The following is a 10,202-nucleotide window of genomic DNA, read 5'->3' as shown; positions in this document are numbered from 1 at the left end:
TTTATCCACCTATTGAGTCTTTCCCAAGAACTAGGATGGGCAGATGTTTCTCTTTAATAATATGAAGGGATGTAAGCTGTTCCAAGTAAAGCTGCTTTTTGTAATTGACTGATGGTCATTTTGTCAATAGTGATGGTGTTTTGGTATTGGAATTTTGGAATTGCACCCAAGCTGCCTATTACTATTCCTACTACCTTTGCTTTCTTTTGTTTCAGTTATCATACTTTTAAAATATTATATATTATTATTTAGAAATCTGATTTACAACAGCATCTCTAAAAGTAACAACTCATCTTAGATAGGTCATTAAGAGCTTTAGACCACAGATGCTCAATGTGTAGCTTATATGCCATAAGTGGTCTACTGATAGAGTGTTAGAGCTGTTCAAAGGTTGGGTGGCCCCATCACAATAAAAGTTTCATTTTTGCCTTAGTTGTAGAAATGGCAACATTAGTGCATAAGGCCAAATAGCATCATTTATAGTATCTCCTCTAAGTGATGGTTCACATAGGTGAGCTGTGGTACTGAGAGGACTGCAGATTTCTTGTCTTTGCCTTACATTTGCCCCAAGTTCTCATTTATTCAGTTACAGAGTATAACAATCTGAAGCTGAAATTGCTGAAAGTTGTCTGTATTATTTATTTATTTTATTTATTTTAATTCCATTTATATCCCGCCCTTCTCCGAAGACTCAGGGCGGCTTACAAGCTTAGCAGTAGCCTTCATTCTATGTATATGCCTGCTTATTAGGGCTTTCACACACACCCCCAAGCGGCATTATTACAAAGTCAGCTTATTGCCCCCAACAATCTGGGTCCTATGTCATAATTCAATCCTTACTTACTTAAATTGCCCCTGTATCAAAATTCGTTTTATGAAACCAATTAGCCATATAAAAAAAGAATCAATTACCTTGGGAGTCATCTATTTTTGAAATATACCAGCTGGCAAAGAAAGAATACTTTATAATGTTCTTGCACATACAGCATGCCTTCCTATATTACATGGAAAAATATTCTGCTCTAAAAGCAGACTGTGGGTCAAGGAACAAGGGAGGCAGTGGAAGCAGGAAGAGCTGGCCTAGAAGAAAAACCCACTTGTCTTCATTCCTGTCATCCGGAAGACTGCTTGCAAAAATGGGGGTCATCTTTTCAAGCTACGGCAGTCCAGATTTGTTTGGGCTTTAGAGCTCAGAAACCCCAGCAACCTGGCCAGAGATTCTTGGAATTCAATACTGAACATACGTAGCTGGGGGACTGCCATTTGGTGAAAGGTGAGTTTGGGCAGAAGTTAATATATGGTAGATGGTAATAATAGTTGGTCAATGGACAGCCTATCCTCTTCACATTTCTTGTTTCCATTTTTGTAAGGTTGGCAGGGGGGAGGTGAAATAGGAGATCACGGCACACAGCAACATTTCAGAATCTAATATTCAGGAAAAGAACAAGAGATAAAACCTTATTGGTTCTTGCAAATCTTGCTATACTGAGTACAATTCCAGTCACATGAGGCCGGGGGAAGGGAGGGCAGAAAAAGGCAATTAAAATGGCAGTGGGAACAGTTGGAACCCTTACCCTTTGACGAAAGGTTACAATATCTGGAGGCTTGAAAGAAAACTTAAAAACAGATAAGCAATGGGACCAAGATAGAGGTAAAAATAATCATGCATATAAAGTGCCTGGAGAAATATTTCTCTCTGTTTCAAGTAATACCCAACAGCAAGGTCATCCACTGATTCGAAATAGCAGGAGATTCAAGGCAGAAAAAAAAAGAAGCCTTTCTCTTTTTGCTGCACAGAGTTGAACTGTGTAGTCCTCTATACAGGGATATGATAATGGGTGTAAGTTGAGATGACTTTAAAAGAGGATCAAACAAATTCAAGGTGGCTAAAACTATCAGCAATCTCTAATGGCAACACCTACCTGTTATTTCCAGAGTAGAGACCAAATGCTTATGAAAACCAACTGCTCATTTCTTGCCTCTCAGTGAAAGAGAACTGATCAATCACATATTAGATTGATCCCTATCAGCCATTTCCCCCTTCCTATAATTAGTTTTAACTTTCTTTCCTGGTGAAGTTTTAATCCCGACTCCATGAATGTCTACAGTTCTCTGTATTAGTGGTATTTAGCTCCATGTAACTGGAAGTTCATTCCCCCGCCCCCATGATCAAAAAATGCCATCTTTTGACCTTGCCTGGTCAACCCTCCCTAGCTATTAAGCTACTGAATTTCAGAAAATATCTAGCAGTATATTATCTTTTTCCATTTACTTTTTAAGTTACTTACAAACAATATAAACTATTTGGCATTTTTGCCAATTAACTAGTCTAAGGCAGGAGTCCCCAACCCCCGGTCCATGGACCAGTACCGGGCCGCAGCATGCCAGCAACTGGGCTGCACAAACAACGAAAGCCCCATCCACGAGATGCAGGCAGCACACAAAACCACGCACCCTCCTGTCTGTGGAAAAACCTCTCTCCATGGAATTGGTCCCTGGTGCCCAAAAGGTTGGGAAACTCTGGTCTAAGGCATTTTTTTTAAAAAAAACCAAACTCATTGGAATACATCAATAATACTCTGACATGACAGCAGAAATGTATTTCCATTATGCAACAATATTTTGCCTGTAATTTATGCACAACACCTAAATGTGATTCCTTCTGAAGCCAGTTTGGACTACTAAACTAAATTTTGAATGTATTTTCATATAACCCAGTCAATGTGAATACTATAATTTTAGCAGGATAAATATATCTGGAAATACTGAAGGAACAACGTAAGAGTCGTCATGGATTTCACTGAATTCATGAATGGGCCTCCTTTATTTTATTTTATTTTATTTTAATTCCATTTATATCCCGCCCTTCTCCGAAGACTCAGGGCGGCTTACAAGCTTAGCAGTAGCCTTCATTCTATGTATATGCCTGCTTATTAGGGCTTTCACACACACCCCAAGCGGCATTATTACAAAGTCAGCTTAATTGCCCCCAACAATCTGGGTCCTCATTTTACCTACCTCGGAAGGATGGAAGGCTGAGTCAACCTTGAGCCTGGTGGGATGCGAACCTGCACTAATTGCAGGCAGCTGGTGTTACTTAAGGAGGCATTAGCCCACTGCTCCACCAAGGCTCAATGTGTCTTTCCTCTGAGAATTTGCCATCTGTGACTATCTGGCTGTCTAACTGGCTGTGATCTGAGAAAGGCAGTACACAAGCTGTGAAATCCCCTGCGTTGGGAAATATTGCTATTTATTTGGGGGGGGTGCTGTGAAGATCATTCCGTGTCACATGCTATTTATTTGTGTGAGTGCTTTAGAACATCCACTGTGTTTTTCCAGTAGAATAAATCCTGATGTGTCCAAGCTTCAGGAAGATAGCCAGGTAATTTTGTTATCACCTGGCTTCTATACAGCTGTCTGTCTATTGGCCTGCAGGAGGATTTTTTAGTTCAAGAAAACAAACTGGTTTTTACATAAAAGGATTTTCATGCACAATTAATTTACATACTTGACTACAGCAAGCATTGTAGTCTGTGATGCAGAACTTCTGAAGCAGAGATTACGGTACCTTTTTTAGTTACTTTTGCCATATTATTCTAATGGCGTGTCAATATGTCATTACACTACATTCTGCAACATCTTGAATCTCTGGGGACCTTTGCATGGGTCCTTTTTGTGGACTTCAGCTCAGCATTTCAACACCATCATTCCAGAAATTCTCTACTCTAAATTGATCCAGCTTACTGTATTTACTCATACTTGTAGGTGAATAATCAGTTTTTTGACAGATAGGGGGCAACAGGTGAGACTAGAGAAAATTGCATCTAGTACCTGGGTAATAAGCACAGGCTCCCCTCAAGGCTGTGTGCTCTTAGTTGGCCTTTTCTCTCTATATCAGTGACTGCACCTCAAGGGAACCCTCCGTTAAAGTTCTCAAGTTTGCCAATGATACAACGGTCATTGGCCTTATTTGAGATGGTGATGAGTCTGCATATAAACGTGAGGTGGAATAACTGGCCCTGTTGTGCAGCCATAATAATCTAGAGCTGAATATGCTTAAAACTGTAGAGATGAGAATGGATTTAAGGAGGAACCCTTCTATTTTACCACCTCTTACCATATTTGACAGTACAGTATCAACAGAGTCCTTCAAATTTTGGGGTTCTATAATAACCTAGGACCTGCAACGGACACTTAACATTAGAACCATCATTAAAAAGGCAGTGGCGTAGCATGGGGGGTGCAGGGGGGGCCGGCCGCACCGGGCGCAACATCTGGGGGGCGCGCGCTCGCACTCGCAGCTCTCTGCCCCTGCTTGGCTCACTCACTCTCTCTCACTGCAGTGCTGGCTGTGCGAATCCGATCCGAGCCGCCGGGTCGCCGCCCACTGTGGAGGGGGGGTGCCAGGCGTGCGGTGCGGTGCGGAGAGAGAGCGAGGGACTATCTGGGGGAGGGACAGTGCAGCGGCTGCCCAGCGCAGCTCTGAGCGTGGGAGAGAACTAATCTAGTGGAAGAGACTCGAGTGCTAAAATCCACGGGTTAGGGGGCTCAAATTACTTGCCTTGCCCCGGGTGTTGACAACCCACGCTACGCCACTGTAAAAAGGTACAACAAAGAATGGTCTTCCTGCGTCAACTCAGACTGCCCCAGAAGCTGTTGATACAGTTTTACAGAGGAATTATTGAGTCTGTCATTTGTACTTCTATAACAGTCTGGTTTGGTAGAGCAACCAAACAGGACAGGTACAGACTCCAACGGATAGTTAAGACTGCAGAAAGAATAATTGCAACCAGCCTGCCTTCCCCCCAAAAAACCCTGTATATTGTGCAGGTCAGAAGGAGGGCTGAGAAGATACCTGCAGACCCCTCACATCCTGCACACAAACTGTTTCAGCTTTTTCCCTCAGGAGGCTACTGTAAGGTGTCGCATGCCAAGACAACTAGACACCGGGACAGCTTTTTCCCCCTCAGGCCTTCACTGTGCTGAACACCTAATTCTCACAGTGCTGTCTAGGGTCTATGGGTCTTTACCGATACTAACATATGGCTGTAGTATTATTATTTACCCTTATTATCTTTCTCATTCTCTCATCTGATTGGTATCATCGTCATCATCTTGTTGCTTTGCATGTACACTGAGATTATAATCTCAGTGTACATGCCTGAGACTGGCCAAATAAGGTATTTAATTCAATTCAATTCACTCTCCAGGAGCCCATAAGCAAAGTCAATAGGGGAAGCTGGATACACAACTGCAATTATTCACTTAACAATGAGGGCACAAAAGATTGCAAATTCAGGCATAACCACTGCATCAGGACTAACATCAGGACTAGTACTAATGATATTACCTAGTTTCGGTAATGAAACATCTGCAAGAAAACAACCAAGCTCAGAGAGCACCAAGGACCCCTCCTTTGTTAATGCATACCTTTCTATACATTCATGAGTGCTGGCGAGTTTATTTTTGGAAATCTGATGATCCTGAAGCACACAGACTGCATTTGCTTGACCCTCTTTTAAAGAACTCAATATCCTCCTCCTTCTCAGTTTGAATTAATAGTCATTTTAATTCCTTTTATCTGTGTTTAATTGTTTAATATTTCAATTGTTCACTACTTTAAGAGCCCTTGGGGCAGAAATTTTGGATATACATTAAATTAGCACACACACCCCAACCATCATCACCTGAGTAAAATGTGGTTGGCTAGTTCATTGTGTTGTGCAATACAGCCAATAACTTCATATGCTGCAGAAGAATCAGGAAGGTGGATCAGAAAATTCTAGATGCCTTCCAGATGCAGAGCACTGTCTTTTCCCTGCCAAAATTTTGTTGTAAATCACTGAAGACAGAGGGAGTGACATATAGCCTTCTGTTTGCAAGAGCCATTGGTTTAATTGGAAAAAAAAACAGTTGAAGAATTAGCACTGTTTCTCTTGAGGGTAAAATGTTATTATAAAGTTCTGAACAAAAAATATGCAGCTTCATATACATCAAAGAGTTAAGTTCTTAAAGAATACATCTAAAAGCTGATGTTGTGATTTCTGGTTTTCCAGGTACTGTGATGTGCGTTGGTAGCAGTTTTTCCTCTGCCAAAACTCACCCAGTTCCTTTCTGCACACAGATAAGTCAAGTACAGTATGTGAATTCTAAGCTTCCAAGTATTTTAATTTTGTGTGGACGGGAGCGAGGTTTAATGCTTTGTTTCTTTTCTATTTCCTGATGAAAAACGTCACCCCTTGACTTGCTCTTTGCTCATAGTTGCCTTTTATAATAAAATCTTCAGAAGCTAAATTAACCATGAGGGTGACCACCCCCAGCACGCCTTTTTGTGGCCTAGTGTTCCCATACTGTATGTGTGTATGTATATGCAGGGCTTTTTTTCTCATAGAACGCTCAGAACGGAGTTCCGGCACCTTTTTTGGATGGAACCTTCTGGAGTAGGCAAGGTGGGTTGTATGACATGTGTGAGTTCCAGCACCTTTTTCTTTTACAAAAAAAGCACTGTGTATATGTATATGTATATGTATATATATGATTTTATATATATAATTACCCAGCATAACAGGAGAATGTACTCTAATACACCTAAAGAAACCTAGATCCAGAAAGATTGACAGAACATCTCTGCACACAGGTAGTTCTTGACTGATGATGCAGTTTCTGTTGCTAAGCGAGACAGTTGTTAAGTGAATTTTGCTCCATTTTACAACCTTTCTTGCCACAGTTGTTAAGGGAATCACTGCAGCTGTTAAGTTAGTAACACAGTTGTTAAGTAAATCTGGCTTCCCCATTGACTTAGCTTGTCAGAAGGTCACAAATGGTGATCCCCGGGACATTGCAACCGTCGTATATATATGAGTCAGTTGCCAAGCATCTGAACTTTGATCATGTGATTGTAGGGATGCTGCAATGGTTGTAAGTGTGAAAAATAGTCTTAAGTCACATTTTTCAGTGTCGTTGTAACTTTGGACAGTCACTAAATGAACTGTTGTAAATCAAGAACTACCTGTATTCAAAAATTCAAAAATGCCTGCCTGCATTTTATGATGACTTTTGCCACAATGTCTTACCTTCTATTGTATTGCAAATGTGTGGGTGGATGGAAAATTCCCTCAGAACATCAAATCATTAACATCTGGTAAATGGGGGAATTAATCTGCTGCAATTGATTTTGATTTTGCACCTTTGGATCATATTTAGTTGTTTATTTAGCATGTATGGCCCAGAGCTCAGCACACATATCCTATGCTGGTAGTCCTCTCCTCCAACGTTCTTTTATTTTTTTTAATTTAATTTAATTTCTATACCGCCCTTCTCCCGAAGGACTCAGGGCGGTGTACAGGGCAATAAAATGCAATAAAAATACAATATACAAAAGTTAAAATGACAATTAAATAGAATAGCCCAATTACAGTAAAAAGTTAATTAAAATTACAATTAAAGTAATTACAATTACAGTTCTTAAGGTGTCTAAGGTATTTTATAGGATCACTTAGAGCTCAATTGACTTTGAGGATCTTTTTTGTGGATTAGGAATTGTGAACTCTTAACCTATTCAGAAGATTTGTAATTATAATTTTTTCTTATTTTATTTAAAATAATTTACTTTGTATTCTCCAGAAGTGAACCATGGCACTAGAAAGAAGTGCTAGAGCTAAGAGCTTTGGCTTGTTCATCAGTTGTGGCCTTATCCTAATTAGAAAATAAGGGTATAATCCATGCGCCGATCACCATACAACTGGATAAATCATAACTCCAACTTTCTATAGGGCTGACTTTGAAAGTGATTCAGAAGCTACACTTCATACAGAATGTACTGATGGGCAGCCAATAAATTCAAATAAATAAATAATAGTGACCAGACTGCTAACCGCCCTGAGTCCTTCGGGAGAAGGGCGGTATACAAATAAAATTAATAATAATAATAATAATAATAATAATAATAATAATAATAATAATAATAATAATAATAATAATAACAACAACAACAACAACAACAAGGGGACAACGACTACTACAGAAAAGCCCTACACACCTACAAAACACCCTTGAAAATACTAGAGATCCATATATGGCACAGCTCTTCGTCACATAACAAATTAGAGATTACCTTTACAGCCATATACGGCACAGCTCTTCGTCACATAACAAATTGCGGGTTGCAGCACAAACCTCCCCGATCTTTGTGGACATCTAGAGAGGAGGAGCTTCAGGCCCACTTTGCTGAGGTGAGCAGACCTTCTCAGTGGTTGCCTATACAGCATGGGAATATGCTGCCCCAGAAGCCCATTGCTCCCGTCTCCTAGCACTGAAGCAGGCGCTAAAACCCTCCTTTTAAACCAGTTTTGTTGCCTAAACCGTGCTAGGGGGCAATTGTGCGGTTTGTATTAAGATGCATTAATGATTGAATTCAACGGAGGCGATAATGACGCTGCTTTGACATTGCACACCGTCCAAACTCTTTCTATTGGGCGGCGTAAAAATCGTTGGAATAAAACAATACAGAGAGAGAAATGCCTAACTCTAATTAAGTCTCCTCCGAATCGGCGACCCGGAAGCTCGGGACCTTCTCTAGGCTCGCCGCTAGCCTTCGGAGGGGCAGCCGCCTTTGCCGCAGGAGCCCGCTAGATGGCGCCCCAGAGTCCTCGCGGGTTTTCGTACCGGTTGCCCAGCTGCCGCTTCGCCTTGAGGGGCCGCCGCTCACTCCGCACCGGCTCGGGGTTGTGAGTGGCGACGGAGAGAATCTGGGTCGGGCGGCGTGTGGGCCGAGAGGTAGAGTTGGAGCTGCGGCCGGCGCTCAGGTGAGAGAAGGGGGCTACCTCCTTGGTGGATGGGGCGGAGCGGTGGAGCGGGCGAAGCTCTGCGGTTCTGGTGTTGCGCGTGTGTGGGTGTACAGTTGGAGGGATTTCGGAGTCAGAGGCGGCGGATGCGGAGAGTCCCCAAGATATGCGCTTGTGTGTTGGGCGGAGGGGAGTGCTGAGGTCTGCGATCTGGAGGTGGGCGGGTTTATACCTGGATTCAAGAAAAGGTCGGGGGCGGGGAATCCGTCTTGCTGGAAAGCCGAGTAGACTGTAGACTTGGGGGTGGGGGGGGGGTCCGCGTTGGTCACGTGTCTCGACTAGGCTGAGGTACGTCGGAACGTATGGTGGCTAGTCGGAGAAGACTGAAAGTATGGAATGTGCGTTTAAGACAAGGATAGCAGCCTGATATTTTCCAGAGCCCAGACTCTTCGGACTGCAACTCCTGTAAGCGCCAGCCAGCACTGGCATTGTCAGAGGTAATCAGGGTTATAACTGTACCTGGAGAGCCTCGGATCGCTGTCTCCTTGCTTTAAGACGTGGATGGGAAGGGAAATAGGAGGAACTGGAGCGCTTTAGAGTTGGACTGTGTGGGGCACAGTATGTGGCTAATGGTTCCCCCCCCTCTCACACACACACCAGTGAGAAGTCACAACATTGACAAGGCTTCCTAGGGAAGGAGTTTTAGGCTAAGCTGGCAGCATGTGAGGGAAAAGGGAATAAGCTAAGGCTAAGCCACTAGAGAGGTGGGATGTGGGATTCAGATGCTAGATCCATTGGCTGGTGGGGAGGGGGAAATTGGGTAAAGCAAGATTGACACTGGCTACTTGAGGGATGGACTTGTCCGGAGCATGGCAGCTCTTAGCATTACAGTTTGAGAAAAAAACCTGGCGTATGGATGGGGGAGACTCAAAGAATGGAATAAAGTTGAGGTATGGATTGCATGGAAATCCAGCCAATGCATGGAAATAACTGAATCAGAAGGAGTTTGCACTAGAGTTGATGCTTGTGCACTGGAGAGCTTGAGGGAGGTACAGAGAGAGCAGTGGTCAGTAGTGACCAAATTGCCCAAATATCAAAACACCTGTGACTTGTGGAAGGTGTTTGTTTTGAAATATTATTATGAAACCAAGGATGTGGAGTTGCACTTTTCTGAAATAAGTTTTTTTAAATGAAGATCAGAAGAAAAAAAATACTCTAAATTCACTATTAGTCATTCTGCCCAAAAGTGGCAAAAGATATGCTGTTTTGTGACATTTTGCTTCATCCTAATTTAGAGATTGTCCAGGTGTTTTGTTCTGTTTTTTGAAACTTGTAAAAATAAATGTGTTGCATTTTGGTAAGAGCTAGGGAAGGCTGAGTTGCTTCCTTAAAACATAGAAACTTTATTAATGAGAGGTT

At 42.2% G+C, this 10,202-nt stretch overlaps 1 protein-coding gene across 7 annotated transcripts in view; it reads left to right on the top strand.

Annotated features, from left to right (window-relative positions):
- Positions 1-8,625: 8,625 nt before the first annotated feature.
- The window catches only part of SEMA4G (semaphorin 4G), a 119,243-nt gene continuing 117,666 nt past the window's right edge, over positions 8,626-10,202 (top strand). For 2 of the 7 annotated variants that reach the window (XM_081329364.1, XM_081329359.1), the window contains exon 1: positions 8,626-8,804. The gene's annotated coding sequence lies outside the window, so the exon portion shown is untranslated. Of the gene's footprint in view, positions 8,805-9,091; positions 9,281-10,202 lie in introns of those variants that run through there. The other 5 variants (XM_081329362.1, XM_081329360.1, XM_081329365.1 and 2 more) reach the window with 4 other exon arrangements.

This window comes from Vipera berus (assembly GCF_964194415.1).
Source record: "Vipera berus genome assembly, chromosome: 5".
In the NCBI taxonomy this organism is placed as follows: domain Eukaryota; kingdom Metazoa; phylum Chordata; class Lepidosauria; order Squamata; family Viperidae; genus Vipera; species Vipera berus.
This window is presented reverse-complemented; position numbering and strand designations above follow the sequence as displayed.